This window comes from Bubalus kerabau, chromosome 4 (assembly GCF_029407905.1).
Source record: "Bubalus kerabau isolate K-KA32 ecotype Philippines breed swamp buffalo chromosome 4, PCC_UOA_SB_1v2, whole genome shotgun sequence".
Classification (NCBI taxonomy): domain Eukaryota; kingdom Metazoa; phylum Chordata; class Mammalia; order Artiodactyla; family Bovidae; genus Bubalus; species Bubalus kerabau.
Genome location: NC_073627.1, coordinates 77,143,844 through 77,161,127, shown reverse-complemented (window position 1 = coordinate 77,161,127; position 17,284 = coordinate 77,143,844). Strand labels below are relative to the sequence as shown.

Here is a 17,284-nt window from a genome sequence, read left to right as displayed (position 1 = left end):
GTTGGACTGTGAAGAAAGCTGAGTACCGAAGAATTGATGCTTCTAAACTGTGGTGTTGGAGATGACTCTTGAGAGTCCCTTGGACTGCAAGGAGAACCAACCAGTCCATCCTAAAGGAGATCAGTCCTGGGTGTTCATTGGAAGGACTGATGTTGAAGCTGAAACTCCAATACTTTGGCCACCTGATGGGAAGAGGTGACTCATTTGAAAAGACCTTGTTGCTGGGAAAGATTCAGGGCAGGAGGAGAAGGGGATGACAGAGGATGAGACGGTTGGATGGCATCACTGACTCAATGGACATGAGTTTGGGCAGGCTCCGGGAGTTGGTGATGGACAGAGAGGCCTGGTGTGCTGCGGTCCATGGGGTGGCAAAGAGTCAAACACGACTGAGAGACTGAACTGCACTGAACTGAAATGGACCTGACAGGCATTATGCTTAGTGAAGTAAGTCAGACAGAGAAAGACAAATACCATATTTTCTCACTTATATATGACCTATTAAAAATAAAACAGAACAGACTCACAGACAGAGAACCAGTTAGTGGTTATCAGTGGGGAGAGGGTAAGGGAAGGCAAAATAGAGGTAGGAGATTAAGAGATACAAACTGTTATGTGTGAAATAAACAAACTACAAAGATATACTCTATAGTACAGGGAATGTAGCCTATATTTTATAATAACTTTAAATGGAGTATAATTTATAAAAACACTGAATCACTGTGCTGTATACTTGAAGCTAATACAATATTATAAATCAACTATAATTTTTAAATAAAATAAATTTAACCTCCAAAAAGAATATAAAGTAAAATAAAGTAAAATTTCTCTTCCTCAGAAGAGACTATAAAGAAGAAAAGACAAATCATGAGCTAGAAGGAAATTTTTTGAAATTGTATACCTGATGAAGAACTTTGCATGCATGCTCAGTCATTCAGTTGTGTCTGACTCTTTGCTACCCCATGGACTGTAGCCCATCAGGCTCCTCTTTCCACAGGATTTTCCAGGCAAGAATACTGGACTGAGTTGCCATTTCTTCCTCCAGAGGATCTTCCCAACTCCAGGATCTAACCTGAGTCTCCTGTGTCTTCTGCATTGGTAAGCAGATTCTTCACCACTGAGCCACCTGGGAAGCCAAATAAAGAACATACATCTGGAAAATACAGAACTATCAAAAGCAAGCAAGAAAACAAACAGTCCAATTTTTAATTGGGGAAAAGATTTGAGCACACACTGCACTAAAGAAAATATACAAATGACAAGCCCATGAAAAGGTGCTCAACATTACTACCCATTAAAGAAATGGATATTAAAACCACAGTGAGACACCACTGCACATCTATTAGAATAGCTAAAACTAAAAAGATTGATCATATCAAGCATTAGAGAAAGTGGAGGAAGTGAAACCCCCATACCCTGTTGGTGGAAATGTAAAATGGTAACTCAACTTTGGAAAACGGTTTGGTAGTTTCTTCAAAAGCTAAATATATACATACCATATTATTTAGTCATTTCATTCCTAGGTATTTACTCAAGAGAAATGGAAGCATATGTATGCACACACACAAATTTATATGAGAATGTTCATAGCAACTTTATTTGTGCCTTTAACCACATGGGCCCCCAAACAGGTTTGGCTTGGCTACAGCTCTGCTCCACCAGCAGCTGAGTGTGGCCGAGAGGACTGAGCACACAGTGCGAGCACGGCCTCTTTCTACTTCCCAGCAGACTGACAGCAGTGGAACAGGCCGTCCACGGCTGCCTTATCACAGGCAGCTCTTCCTCTTTTCATGCGTTATATACTCCCTGTTGGAAATGGCAATGTCTCTCCTGGGAAAGGAAAACAGTTCAGCTTGTCAGCAGTACAGAGGGAAGTAAATGCATTTACAAGTCCCAATATTATCTTAGCAACTGATTCTCTACACATTTTGCAACAATACAAGAAGAAAAGCCTTAATCCACAATGATATGACCCCAACCATCAAAGAATTTGTGTCAGGCTGAAATGGGAAGAATGAGCCTGAGTGAAGATTAATCTCTGGAAGTAAAATAAACAAGCAGACTTCTCAGTCTGAACTTACAGATAAGCTCAGAATGTGAAACTCTGGAGCCTCAGAGCCCACCGTGTTCAAGATCCTTACTTCACAAACAAGAAACCAAGGTATGATTGCTTTATTGTGTTCCATGTCAAAAGCCTCTAAATCTCTAAAAGACCACTAGAGTATGCCCATATTTATTGTCTTTTAGTATCTATTTTGCTAATGGCTTTCTAAAACTTTCCAACTTCAGGGACTTTCCTGGTGGTCCATTGGCTAAGACTCCACACTCACAATTCAGGGGGCCCAGGTTCGACCCCTGGTCAGGGAACTAGATCCCCACATGCTGCAACTAAGAGTTCAAGTGTGTGCTAAGTCAATTCAGTCATGTCTGATTCTTTGCAACTCTATGGACCATAGCCTGCCAGGCTCCTCTGTCCATGGGACTCTCCAGGCAAGAATAATGGAGTGGGTTGTGGTATCCTCCTCCAGGGGATCTTCCCAACCCAGGGATTGAACCTGAGTGTCTTATGTCTCCTGCATTGGCAAGTGGGTTCCTTACCACTGGTGCTACCTGGGAAGCCCCCAAAACAGTGAGGTGCTTATGAGCAATGCAGCTCCTGCCATGACACCACAACTAAAGATTCCGCATGCTGCAACAAAGACCAAGTGCAGACAAATAAGTAAATAAACTTTCCAACTTCAGAAAACTAAGCTTCAAGACAGGGACAGTGGGATGGCTCTCAATTAGAGGGGCTAAAATGAACGATCTGTAGAGCTAATTCCATTTTATCCCACTAAGAGATGGACAAGCAACTGCTCATAATGTAAGTTTAGCTGATTTTTCTGGGGTAGAAAAACAGATCAGTTGCACATCCTTCTGCCATTCCACCACCAGCACCATACACACGCTCCTGTAACCCAGAGACAGGTAATTGATGGCTCCTTGTACAGCCCCAAAACACCTTGCTTCTACAGACCAAAGAAGTTGGCATGCATATTGATTATGAGAATCTAATGGAGACAACTGTAGGTAGAATAAATAACCCCTGTATCAATAATAGGGCTTCCCAGTTGGCTCAGTGATAAAGAATCCATCTCCCAATGCAGGAGACATGGGTTTGATCCCTGGGTTGGGAAGGTCCCCTGGAGAAGGAAATGGCAACCCACTCTAGTACTCTTGCCTAGAAGATCTCATGAAAAGAGAAGCCCAGGGGGCTACAGTCATAGGGTCACACAGAGTCAGACATGACTGAGCGAATGAGCACACACACACACACACACACACACACACACATACGAACAATGCCAAGGGTGATCTTTTGACAGTAAATATATAATCATGACTTTCCTTAAAAAAACCTTATTGTTCCTCAGCACCTTGAGATAAAGTTCAGTTTTCTCTATTTCTCTACATGAAGCCCATTGTAAACTGAATTTTCCCTACCTTTGTAGCCTCACTTTCAATCACTGCTATCACACTCATCACTCTCCATCCTACCCCTGCCTCCTGAACTCCAGTCAAATGTTGAAATTCTCCATTGTATATTCTTGCCTCCTTTGTCAAAGATAAGATATCCATAGGTGCGTGGATTTATCTCTGGCCTTTCTATTTTGTTCCATTGGTCTATATTTCTGCCTCTGTGCCAGTACTATGCTGTCTTAATGACTGTAACTTTGTAGCATAGTCTAACATCAGGCAAGTTGATTCCTCCGGTTCCATTCTTTCTCAAGATTGCCTTGCTATTCGAGGTTTTTTGTATTTCCATAAAAATTGTGAAATTATTTGTTCTAGTTCTCTGAAAAATACCATTGGTAGCTTGAGAGGGATTACATTGAATCTATAGATTGCTTTGGGTAATATGCTCATTTTCACTATATTTATTCTTCTGATCCATGAACATGTATATTTCTCCATCTATTTGTATCATCTTTGATTTCTTTCATCAGTGTTTTATAGTTTCCTATATATAGGTCTTTTGTTTATTTAGGTAGATTTATTCCTAAGTATTTTATTCTTTTCTTTACAAAGGTGAATGGAATTGTTTCCTTAATTTCTCTTTCTGTTTTCTCATTGTTAGTGTATAGGAATTCAAGGGATTTCTCTGTGTTAATTTTATATCCTGCAACTTTACTATAATCATTGATTAGTTCTAGTAATTTTCTGGTGGAGTCTTTAGGGTTTTCTATGTAGAGGATCATGTCATCTGCAAACAGTGACAGTTTTACTTCTTCTTTTCCAATCTGGATTCCTTCTATTTCTTTTTCTTCTCTGATTGCTGTGGCTAAAACTTCCAAAACTATGTTGAATAGTAATGGTGAGAGTGGGCACCCTTATCTTGTTCCTGACTTTAGGGGATATGCTTTCAATTTTTCACCATTGATGATAATGTTTACTGTGGGTTTATCATATATGGCTTTTATTATGTTGAAGTATGTTCCTTCTATGCTTGCTTTCTGGAGGGTTTTTATTATATTTGGATGTTGAATTTTGTCAAAGGCTTTCTCTGCATCTATTAAGACAATCATATGGTTTTTATCTTTCAATGTGTTAATGTGGTGTATCACATTGATTGATACGTGAATATTGAAGAATCTTTGCATCCTTGGGATAAAGCCCACTTGGTCATGGTGTATGATCTTTTTAATGTGTTGTTGGATTCTGATTGCTAAAATTTTGTTAAGGATTTTTGCGTCTATGTTCATCAGTGATATTGGCCTGTAGTTTTCTTTTTTTGTGGGATCTTTGTCAGGTTTTGGTATTAGGGTGATGGTGGCCTCATAGAATGAGTTTGGCAGTTTACCTTCCTCTGCAATTTTCTGGAAGAGTTTGAGTAGGATAGGTGTTAGCTCTTCTCTAAGTTTTTGATAGAATTCACCTGTGAAGCCAATCTCTTTAACAAGTGGTGCTGAGAAAACTGGTCAACCACTTGCAAAAAAGAATGAAACTAGAACACTTTCTAACATCATACACAAAAGTAAACTCAAAATGGATTAAAGATCTAAATGTAAGACCAAAAACTATAAAACTCCTAGAGGAAAACATAGGCAAAACACTCTCTGACATAAACCACAGCAGGATCCTCTATGACCCACTTCCAAGAATATTGGAAATAAAAGCAAAAATAAACAAATGGGACCTAATTAAACTTAAAAGCTTTTGCACAACAAAAGAAACTATAAGCAAGGTGAAAAGACAGCCTCCAGAATGGGAGAAAATAATAGCAAATTAAGCAACTGGCAAAGAATTAATCTCAAAAATATACAAGCAGCTCATGCAGATCAATTCCAGAAAAATAAACGACCCAATCAAAAAATGGGCCAAAGAACTAAACAGACATTTCTCCAGAGAAGACATACAGATGGCTAACAAACACATGAAAAGATGCTCAACATCACTCATTATAAGAGAAATGCCAATCAAAACCACAATGAGGTACCATCTCGCTCCAGTTAGAATGGCTGCTATCCAAAAGTCTACAAACAATAAGTGTTGGAGAGGGTGTGGAGAAAAGGGAACCCTCTTACACTGTTGGTGGGAATGCAAACTAGTACAGCCACTATGGAGAACAGTGTGAAGATTCCTTAAAAAACTAAAAATAGAACTGCCATACGACCCAGCAACCCCACCACTGGGCATACACACCAAGAAAACCAGAACTGAAAGAGACGTGTATATCCCAATGTTCAGCACAGCACTGTTTACAACAGCCAGGACATGGAAGCAACCTAGATGTCCATCAGCAGACGAATGGATAAGAAAGGTGTGGTATATACACATAATGGAATATTACTCAGCCACTAAAAAGAATAGATTTGAATCAGTTCTAATGAGGTGAAGGAAACTGGAGCCTATTATACAGAATGAAATAAGTCAGAAAAACACCAATACCATATATTAACACATATATATGGAATTTAGAAAGATGGTAACAATGACCCTATATGCAAGACAGCAAAAGAGATACAGGTGTAAAGAACAGACTGTTGGATTCTGTGGGAGAAGGTGAGAGTGAGATGATTTGAGAGAATGGCATCGAAACATGTATATTACCATATGTGAAATAGATCTCCAGTTCAGGTTTGATGCATGAGACAGGGTGCTCACGGCCAGTGCACTGGGACGACCCTGAGGGATGGGATGGTGAGGGGGGTGGAAGGGGGGTTCAAGATGGGGAACACATGTACACCCATGGCTGATTCATGTCAATGTATGGCAAAAACCACCACAATATTGTGAAGTAATTAGCCTCCAATTAAAATAAATTAATTAATTTTTTAAAAATGTTGATATTCTCAAGTCAGGCAGTGCTCATGCTTTCATGCTTCAGCTCATGTGGGTCCCTCTTCCTTTAATGTGCTTCTTCTCTTCCACCATCTTAAGTCTGCCTTGATAAAGACCTCAGTTCAACAGCCTGAGTGAGCTTGGGAGCAGATCTTGCCCCAGCCAAGCACTCAGGATGGCTGACATGTCAATTGCAGCCTTGTCATGAAAGAACATGTCAGCAAGCACCATGCAGGTGGACTTCCCTGGACTTTAGCCAACAGTTAAGAATCTGCCTTGCAATGCAGGGGACGCAGGTACGATCTCTGGCCTAGAATCTAAGATCCCACCTGACACTGAGCAACTGAGCCCACGTGCCACAACTAGAGATTCCATGCGCCACAACAAATGATCCTGCATAACACCACAAAGATCCTGCATGCCACAACTAAGACTTGATGAAGCCAAATAAATACATTTGTAAAAAAGAACAATGTGGGCACATCATTCCAGGTACATCATTTGTGCTCCTACCTAACGTGCTCCTACCCACAAAAGCTATGATAAGTTTTGCTTGAAGTCACAAATTTGGGGGGTAAATAATTAATTTAAAACTCAAGTTCCTAGCACCTGCCAAGCCAGGAAGAAATAACTCCTCTCTCCTTTCTAACTAACTGCACGCTCTCCCCACCTCTATCACAGAATTGTCTTATATGTGCTTGTCTCTCCCATTCTAGTTGAAGCTCTTTGCAGACTGAGAACGTGTCTTTCCATCTTTTTAATTCTGAGATCCCAGCACAATACACAGCACATGGAATGACTCAACAAATGTTTATGACGTAGTGAATTGAGTGAGTGAATTCAATTACAACCTAGTTTCAGAACTGAGATTTAAAGCAAAATCTTTACAAGTCAAGTTTTCTTTCAGGTATATAGGAATTTGCTGGGAATTATCAGGGTAGTCTGAAAACCTATTAGAGGTCTTTTATTTTGCAGACCACATCACTATCCAGTGTGAGGTATGTTTGAGATGACTATTCCTGGGTGAGGCATAGATTCTGTTAAAATGAAAATCACTCAGGCTAAAGATCCTCAGAGATACAAATTGTTCACTTGAAACAAGGAAGAAGCACCTACTAATCTACTTTGTCTCTTCATAACTGCTTGAAGAGATCCCTTCTTCCTAAGGAAGAAGTTGGAAGGCTAGCAGGCTTGATGACCCCTTTCACAAGAACAAGGGCATAGAGTTAGGAGGCCAGCTGGGATTCCAGTTAGTTTTTCAGAAGCAAATTACAAAATATTTATCAGTGACTGTGTTTATTATATGAACAATCTCCTATTTGTGTTTCACATTTTAAATAATATTAAAATGCATACAGGGACTTCCCTGGTGGTCCAGTGTTAAGAATCCATCTTCCAATGTAGGGGACACAGGTTCAATTCCTGACTAGGGAACTAACATCCCATATACTGTGGAGCAACTACGCCTGCACGCCACAACTATAGAGCCCATGTGCCTCAAGGTAAGACCCTACATACGCAACAAAGATCCTATGCGCTGCAACTAAGACCCAAAACAGCCAAATAAATAATTTTTTAAGAGACATACAATCAAAAGCCCCTGGATTTATCTTCTAGGAAACAAGAGTGTGTAGAGACTATGGGCCACTCTATGGCTTGTGGGTCTCCTTTGGCTGTAGAGAGGCTGAAAAGATTAGAAAAGAAGGAAAAACAAGCTAATTTTCTGAGACCAGCTGCAAGGGAGAGAAGTAAAAACAATCAACTGCACTCAGCTAGCTACGTTATCTCCCAGTTGTTACCACACCAGTCTTACAGAATTAACAGTGCTCTCCCACATTATGGTTTCCAAATCCAACCTTGAGGGAATTAAATCACTTGCCTTAGGTTACACAGCTAGTAAACAACAGGATAGTGGCTTGAACCAGTGCATACTCAAAGCTTTTGATCTCATATTCTTTCTGCTCAGGCTGTGCAGCAGGCGTGGACCTAGACTTTAATTCACTTTTCCATTATCTTAACAAACATTTACGAGCATTGCCCATGCGCCAGGCTTTTGCCAAGAGAGGCAGTGTAAGATGCACCTCTGGGCTGCTACACTGGGAGATCCCACACCCAGAATAAATTTCCTGACAGTAACGTCACTTTATCAACAAAGATCCATTTAATCAAAGCTATGGTTTTACCAGGAGTCATCTATGGATGTGAGAGCTGGGCAGAAAGAAGACTGAATGTCAAAGAATTGATGCTTTCAAACTGTGGTGCTGGAGTCCCTTGGATGGCAAGGAGATCAAACCAGTCATTCCAAAAGGAAATAAACCCTGAATTTTCATTGGAAGGACTGATGCTGAAGCTGAAGCTCCAATACTTTGGCCACCTGATGTGAAGAGCCGACTCCCTGGAAAAGACTCTGATGCTGGGAGTTGACTCACTGGAAAAGACTCTGATGCTGGGAAAGATTGAGAGCAGGACGAGAAGGGAATGACAGAGGATGAGATGGTTGGATGGCATCACTGACTCGATGGACATGAGTATGAGTAAACTCCAGGAGATGGTGAAGGACAGGGAGGCCTGGCGTGCTGCATTCCCTGGAGTTGCAAAGCGTTGGACATGACTGAGCAACTGAATAACAACAAAGCAGCATTTATATTTGAAGAATCTTTCTTTCAGCTGATAGTTTTTCAGATTTTACCTAAAAATAGTTTCATCTATATCCCTGTTATAGGAGGACAAATTTTCTAGCACAAACAAGATTGATTCTGTCAAGTGTAGGAAGGGCAAGTTAATGGAATATTTGAGTTAATGATGCTTCCAACAATAAGGTCTATTTAGTAACTTGCTTCATAGAACAAACTGTGCCCAGAATAATATGCTCACTTGTCTTATACTTCCCTACATGGAATACAACACTTGGTCACTTGGGATTTTAAAATCTGAATAATATTAGTGCAAATGCTTGAAAATTCAGCTAAATATCTATGGGCTCCCTAATAAACAGCCAAATGCCAACCTTCTTTATCCCCATTGAGAAGTGAAGTGAAAGTCGCTCAGTCATGTCTGACTCTTTTCAACCACATGGACTAGAAAGTCTATGGAATTTTCCAGGCCAGAATACTGGAACGGGTAGCCATTCCCTTCTCCAGGGGATCTTCCTAACCCAGGGATTGAACCCATGTCTCCTGCATTGCAGGTGGATTCTTTACAAGCTGAGCCCCCAGGGAAGCCCAAGAATACTGGAGTAGGTAGCCTATCCTTTTTCCAGCAGATCATTCTGACCCAGGAAGCAAACCAGGGTCTCCTGCATGGCAGGTGGATTCTTTACCAGCTAAGCTACCAGGGAATCCCTCATCCCCCTTACATGAATGCAACTCTAAGTGTTCCATAAATGGTGGCTGCAGTTAGTGCCTTTCACGTTTCATCCCAAGTAATCACTTCACCAGCCCTGTGAAATAGATGGTAAAATAACTAAAATATAATTGTCTAATATATATTGGTGGCTTCCCCAGTGACTCAGCAGTAAGGAACCCACCTGCCAGTGCAGGACATGTGGAAATGCAAGTACGAGCCCTGGGTTGGGAAGATCCCCTGGAAAAGGAAATGGCAACCCACTCCAGTATTCTTGCCTGGGAAATCCCATGGACAGAGAAGCCTTGTGGGCTACAGCACACAGGGTCACAAAAGAGTCAGACATGACTGAGCAACTAAACAACAATAGAATATTTGGCACTTATTATGTGCCAGGGGCTGCATGGTGCTGGAGCACTCATCTAGAGCCAGACATCTAGAATGTGAAGTCAAGTGGGCCTTAGGAAGCATTACTATGAACAAAGCTAGTGGAGGTGATGGAATCCCAGTTGAACTATTTCAATTCCTAAAACATGATGCTGTGAAAGTGTTGCACATAATATGCCAGCAAATTTGGAAAACTCAGCAGTGGCCACAGGACTGGAAAAGGTCTGTTTTCATTCCAACCCCAAAAAAGGCAATGCCAAAGAATGCTCAAACTACTGCACAATTGCACTCACCTCATTCATTAGTCATGTAATGCTCAAAAATCTTCAAGCCAGCCTTCAATACGTGCACCGTGAACTTCCAGATGTTCACGCTGGTTTTAGAAAAGGCAGAGGAACCAGAGATCAAATTGCCAACATCCACTGGATCATCGAAAAAGCAAGAGAGTTCCAGAAGAACATCTATTTCTGCTTTCTTGACTATGCCAAAGCCTTTGACTGTGTGGATCACAATAAACTGTGGAAAATTCTCAAAGATACAGGAATATTAGACCACCTGACCTGCCTCTTGAGAAATCTGTATGCAGGTCAAGAAGCAACAGTGAGAACTGGACATGAAACAACAGACTGGTTCCAAATAGGACAAGGAGTACGCCAAGGCTGTATATTATCACCCTGCTTATTTAACTTATATGCAGAGTACATCATGAGAAACGCTGGGCTGGAAGAAGCACAAGCTGGAATCAAGATTGCTGGGAGAAATATCAGTAACCTCTGATATGCAGATGACACCACCCTTATGGCAGAAAGCGAAAAAGAGCTAAAGAGCCTCTTGATGAAAGTGAAAAAGGAGAGTGAAAAAGTTGGCTTAAAGCTCAACATTTAGAAAACTAAGATTATGGCATCCAGTCCCATCACTTCATGGCAAATAAATGGGGAAACAGTGGCAGACTTTATTTTAGGGGACTCCAAAATCACTGCAGATGGTGACTGCAGCCATGAAATTAAAAGATGCTTACTCCTTGGAAGGAAAGTTAAGACCAACCTAGACAGCAAATTAAAAAGCAGACACATTACTTTGCCAACAAAGGTCTACCTAGTCCAGGCTATGGTTTTTCCAGTGGTCATGTATGGATGTGAGAGTTGGACTATAAAGAAAGCTGAGCCCTGAAGAATTGATGCTTTTGAACTGTGGTGTTGGCGAAGACTCTTGAGAGTCCCTTGAACTGCAAAGAGATCCAACCAGTCCATCCTAAAGGAAATCAGTCCTGAATATTCATTGGAAGGACTGATGCTGAAGCTGAAACTCCAATACTTTGGCCACCTAATGCAAAGAGCTGACTCACTGGAAAATACCCTGATGCTGGGAAAGATTGAAGGCGGGAGAAGGGGACGACAGAGGGGAGATGGTTGGATGGCATCACCGACTCAATGGACATCAGTTTGGGTAAACTCAGAGTTGGTGATGGACAGGGAGGCCTGGTGTGCTCCATTCCATGGGGTCACAAAGAGCTGGACATGACTGAGTGACTGAACTGATTATGTGCCAGGAATTATGCTAAACATTTAACATGTCTTCTCACTCATTCATTTATTCAATCACTATTTATTGAGTATATTAATTTCCAAGAAAGGGGATTAATCCCTAAGGATACAACAAGCAAACCAAACAGGACCCTGACATCATGGAGGCTGCTTTCCAGGTGGGTGGAGACAGTCATAAAAAAGAAAACAAATAATAATTATATGATTACATTTGATGATAGTACTAGAAAGCAAAATAATTAAATGAAGATATAAAAAATACCCAGAGAGAGGATGTCTACTTCAGAGAGCATGATCAGGGAAGACTCTCTGGAATAGTGACACCCAAGTTAAGGAAGACCACAAAGGAGACAGCCATGCATAGACCTGGAGGAAGAGATCCCGGACAGAGAGAACAAGTGCAAAGGCCCTGAGGTGCGAAACAGCCCGCTTGCTAGATAAGCAGAAAAGATGCCAGAGGTAGGGCAATCCAAGGTGAGTCTAGAAATGTAGGTGGGAGCCAGATGATGCAGGGCCTTGGGGTCCAAGGTGAGGAATTGTGATCCTGTTTTAAGGCCACATGAAAGCACTGAATGTTTTAAGCAGAGGTATGGCATGATCTGATTTGCACTTTTTAAAGATGATACTGGTTGCTGTGTGGGGAATGAACGTTAGATAAGTAAGTGAGAGTGGAAGTGGGGGCAGTAATGAGGCGGCCATTACTGCCACCGAGATCAGAGATGGTGGAGGCTTGGCCCAGAGAGCCAATGGGGAGAGTGGAGGAAGTGGGCGGAACTGAGATGTGCTGTAGCCATGGAACTAAAGGGGTTCACAGAAGAATTCAATATGAGAAATGAGGTCACGGGGTTGACAAACTTACTGCCCACTTATTATCCCTTTATAATTTTTTTAAAACCTGAAACTTAAGATGTTAAATTATCATCAGTTATATCTGAATAAAATGGGAGGGAGGGAGGAAATTACAGGTAAAAGCTAGAGAGTGGAAGCGCTGAGAATCACACCGGTATGCTTGAGCCGAAGCCCCTGACCACTGTGCTCCACTGCCTCACACGCCTCCCTGCTCCTCATTCAGAGTTTCCCAGGCAATCTCAGGCTCTTCTCATGTTCTGCGTCTGGCCCCTGCCCTTCCAGGTTTCAGCCAGGACTGCCATGTGCCGCTGCGTGCGTTGTGCACTGCACGACTGGGCGTGGGGGAGGAAACACACACTAATGTGCAGGTTTTAAGACAGATGTAGGGGCTTCCCTGGTGGTCCTGTGGTTAAGAATTCACCTTGCAATGCAGGAGACAAGGGTTCCATCCTTGGGTCAGGGAATTAAGATTCCACATGCCACGGAGCAACTAAACCCGTGTACCACAACTAGAGAGTCGGCAAACAACTAAAGATCCGACATGACTCAATAAAGGACCTGCGTGCACAGAGAAGGGAACGGCTACCCACGAGAATCCCATGGACAGAGGAGCCTGGTGGGCTACAGTCCATGGGGTCGTGAAGAGTCGGACACGACTGAACGAATAACACTGCTTCTTCAGGTCGTTTTCAGGCGTGGCCAGGTTTTGCAAAGACTGCCTTCGTGTTTGTCCCTGACTTGCTGCAGAAAAAAGACCCATGTTGGGACTAAAAGCTAGGTTCCTGTGTCTTCTTCAGGAAATGTCTCTCACACACACAACATAAAGTTTACATTTTTCCTCTGTGCATTTTCTGGTAGGCAATAACTGAATGATATTTTCTGGATGTCTTCAAAATACAGCAATAAGTATATATTGAATTTGCATATAAGACATTCTGTAATCTTAGGAAACTGGGATTCAACATGATGGAAGTGAGTACTGTGAACATACACATTTATTTTCTGTGATTTCACATTTGCAGTAACAAATTTAATTGGCATCTTCTCTGATTCTGTGGAGAATGTAAAGAACATCCCAATAAATTAATAAATGATAGCTTTAGATTTATCAGCGATCTAGGCTGCAAAACTAATAGCTAAAGAAAATATAGCAGAGCAAAAATAGAGCCATTTATTCTGCTGGAGTTCAATTCAGGGAAACAAGGCAGTCAGCAAAATACCAGCATCAAAGATGCTACTGGAGAGGGTTTCTGGGAAGAATAAAGGAAACTGCAGTTTTCTAATTAACACTGCAACAAATACTAAAAATGACCTTAAAGGAGAGCTTAAAAGGTATTTTAATGAGTTTTTGGCAGGGGCTGCTGATGAGCCCTTTTTTGTAAGTGAAGAGAAATGCCTTAAAATTAACCAAGACTTATGATCATCATATTGGAATCATATTTCAGGGAAATAAAACCCTTTGCTGGGAAGTTAAGCAAAAGGCCCAGTAGGAATACTAATCAAGCTTGTATCTTATTCTAATAACTCTAAGAAGAGGCAGATTCCTGAAGTCTAATTATTGTGGCATTGTCTCCTTTTAACCTTCTTTCAGAGAGACTGTCACTGATTTTCAACACACACACAATACAGACACAGACACCTCACTTCATCATTATTACCTGTCTACCTCACTGTCTTTATCTTCCTCTCCAGTGGTTCTTCAGATTCTTTCCTAATCCCAGCATCTCTCATGTTTTTTAATGCCTTCATTTGCACTAGACCTCTAGTTTGACATAGTATTTGCTACCAATTTTCTATGAAAATATCTCTGTAGATGGACAAAAACAGCCAACATTCTAGCTCGTAACCCTGTGCCCACAACAAACTGGCCCAACGCGCACAGTCACTTCTGAGCTTGAGACTAGAGTCAGCTGGTCACTTCTGCAGCGGATCCTTTGTTTTATGGGAAAGATCCCTTTACTTGTTTCTCTTCAGCCTTCTTCCATATGCTTTATGTTTCAGAAAGTATTCAAATCTTTCTTTACACTCTTCCCTCCCCTTTAGCTGTTGTTTAGTTGCTTAGTCATGTCCAACTCTTTTGTGACCCCGTGGACTGTAGCCTTCGAGTCTCCTCTCTCCATGGGATTTCCCAGGCAAGAATACTGGAGTGGGTTGCCATTTCCTTTTCCAGGGGATCTTCCCAACCCAGGGATTGAGCCTGCATCTCCTGCATTAGCAGGAGGATTCTTTACCTCCAAGCCACCAGGGAAGCCCTTTCAGTACTAACATGGAATTCTTCCTATCATTTTACTTAGCCTGTCATTTCAGGGAGAAAAGTAAAAATAACTGTGGGTTCAGGATTGATGTGTTTATTTTTAAAAGGACTGACTTTTGACCCATTTCCCTAAAACTATAATATTGGCTTGGGGTTCCTCCAGGACCAGTTAGTGCTTGGTCTGGAAAATCTACATGGAGCCCTCGGAAGGGCATGTCTCAGTTTTGAAGGGCAAAACTAGCTCTTGATCATCTGTAATAAGTGTTGTGTCTTCTGGGAAAACTTTAATAGCAAAAATCCAAGTAGAAATTTTCATTTTATTAATAGAGCTAGATAAATGTTACATAAATTATTTCAGAACAAAACTAAGTGATTTGTCATCAAGAAAATGGGAATATTTCTAGACATTTCATCCATAGCATAACCCATGAACCTCAGGCAAAACCCTATCTAGCTCAACAGCTTTGCCAAGACGGGAGTAAAAGGGTCTAGGAAAATCTCTCAAGTAGGATTCCCTGAAGAATCCCATCAGTCTGGGGATCCTGTCTAGACCTTAGATTGGAGCAGAGATGAACTGCAGAGAAGGCAATGGCACCCCACTCCAGTACTTTTTCCTGGCAAATCCCATGGACGGAGGAGCCTGGTGGGCTGTCATCCATGGGGTCGGTCACTCAGAGTCGGACACGACTGAGCGACTTCACTTTCACTTTTCATTTTCATGCATTGGAGAAGGAAATGGCAACCCACTCCAGTGTTCTTGCCTGGAGAATCCCAGGGACGGGGGAGCCTGATGGGCTGCCATCTCTGGGGTCGCACAGAGTCGGACACAACTGAAGCGACTTAGCAGCAGAGATGAACTGTGAAGGCAGAGACCACGCTAGAACCATGTAACTCAGAGTGTGGTCCTTGGAACAGCAGCATCCTAGGAGCTTGTTGAAAAGCAGAACCACACAGTGTATTCTGGAATTAGTGAACCATAGTCTCCCTGTTTAACAAAAGCCTCGGGTCACTCGTACATCTTCTTAAAGTCGGAGGGGCTCTACCCAAGATATCTTCTCTAAGTGGAAACTGAAGACAAGTGGGACAGCTGGGTCATTAACTTCAGCTTCCCATCCCTCTAGTTCCTCCTCCTCCTCTTCACTTTCCTAGGCCATAAGGGTTACCCTTCAAGGTAGGGACCTGGGGTGATTCCAAAGACCAAAGTAAGTACTGCAACCTCCCCAAATTCCAGCAGCCGCCACACAAATTTGTCAGGGGAAGGTGACCTGAATTCTGTTAAGATAAAACCAGAGAAAAGGCACAGACTTCCAAGAATCCCATTTTCTTCAATACTTTTTAAGTTGCAATTGCAAAAAATTCCAGTTCAAATAAGAGTAAGCAAGAAAAAGAATTTATCAGCTCATTTAACTGAAAAGTGAGGGTGTGGAGCAACTGCAGGCACAGCTGGGTCTGTTTAAATCAGCTAGGAAAGATTGAGGGCAAAAGGAAAAGAGGGCAGCAGAGTCTGGGATGCTTAGATAGCAACGCATGGAGTTGCAGTCCGTGGGGCTGTGTTATAGAAAGCTGCCTCTGCCTTTTCAGCATCTGTTTTTCTCTGTGTTGGCTTCTTTCTCTGGAAGGTTTGTGTCTTAGCACAGCTCCAAGTTCCAGGTCTTCCTCTTCTCAGTTTTAAGTCCACAAAAAGAGAGAAGGCTTCTCTCCCTGAAGTCTCCTAAAATTCTACATCTGAGTTTTATTGTCTCTATTCCAATTTGGGTCACATGCTCATTCCTAAACCAATCACCTGGTGGCCTGGTGGATGTGACCCTCTGCATCTCAAGCCCACTCTTGGAGCCAAGGATAAGGTCAATCTCACATGAAGTACTTGAATTGAGAGTGTGGGAGAAGTGGCACCCCCCCCCCAAAGAAACTGGGGAGCTGATGGCAGAGGAGGGAGAGATTAATACTGAGTTTAAAAAAAAAAAAAAAAAACCAACAGCTATTCACTAATGCATTTTCCTATTGGCTCAGTGGTAAATAATCCTCCTGCCAATGCAGGAGACCTGGGTTCAATGCCTGGGTGAGGAAGATTCCCCTGGAGAAGGAAATGGCAACCCATTCCAGTATTCTTGCCTGGGAAATCCCATGGACAGAGGAGCCAGGCAGGCTACAGTCCATGGGGTTGCAGAGAGTCGGACATGACTGAGCAACTAAACAAAAACAACAACAAAGGCTATAGATGCTGTCTGCTATCAGATGTAGTCCATAGCTGTTATCTCCCCCCGCAGAGGGGCCCTCTCCAAAAACAACAACTCAGACATTTATTAAAGCAACTTCAGTAGAGCTGCAGGGCAAGGAATCACACCCAGTCTACTTCCCTGTCATTTGGGGGGGGTGTCCATTTTATCATTATAATATTACAATAGAATAAGTTCAACTTATATTTAAAGCTATGTTGATTCGCAGCACTACTTGCTTACTTTTCCCGAATGACAAAATTTGGACCAATGACCTGCCTTAAGAAAGGTGAAAGGCAATGGCACCCCACTCCAGTACTCTTGCCTGGAAAATCCCATTGATGGAGGAGCCTGGTAGGCTGCAGTCCATGGGG

The 17,284-nt window shown here is 42.1% G+C and overlaps 1 long non-coding RNA gene across 1 annotated transcript in view; it reads right to left on the bottom strand.

The window, feature by feature from the left end:
- Positions 1–1,173: 1,173 nt before the first annotated feature.
- Positions 1,174–17,284, bottom strand: part of LOC129649868 (uncharacterized) — a 102,693-nt gene continuing 86,582 nt past the window's right edge. The window contains exon 3 of the long non-coding RNA XR_008713319.1: positions 1,174–1,827. This is a non-coding gene — a long non-coding RNA (uncharacterized LOC129649868). The remainder of the gene's footprint in view (positions 1,828–17,284) is intronic.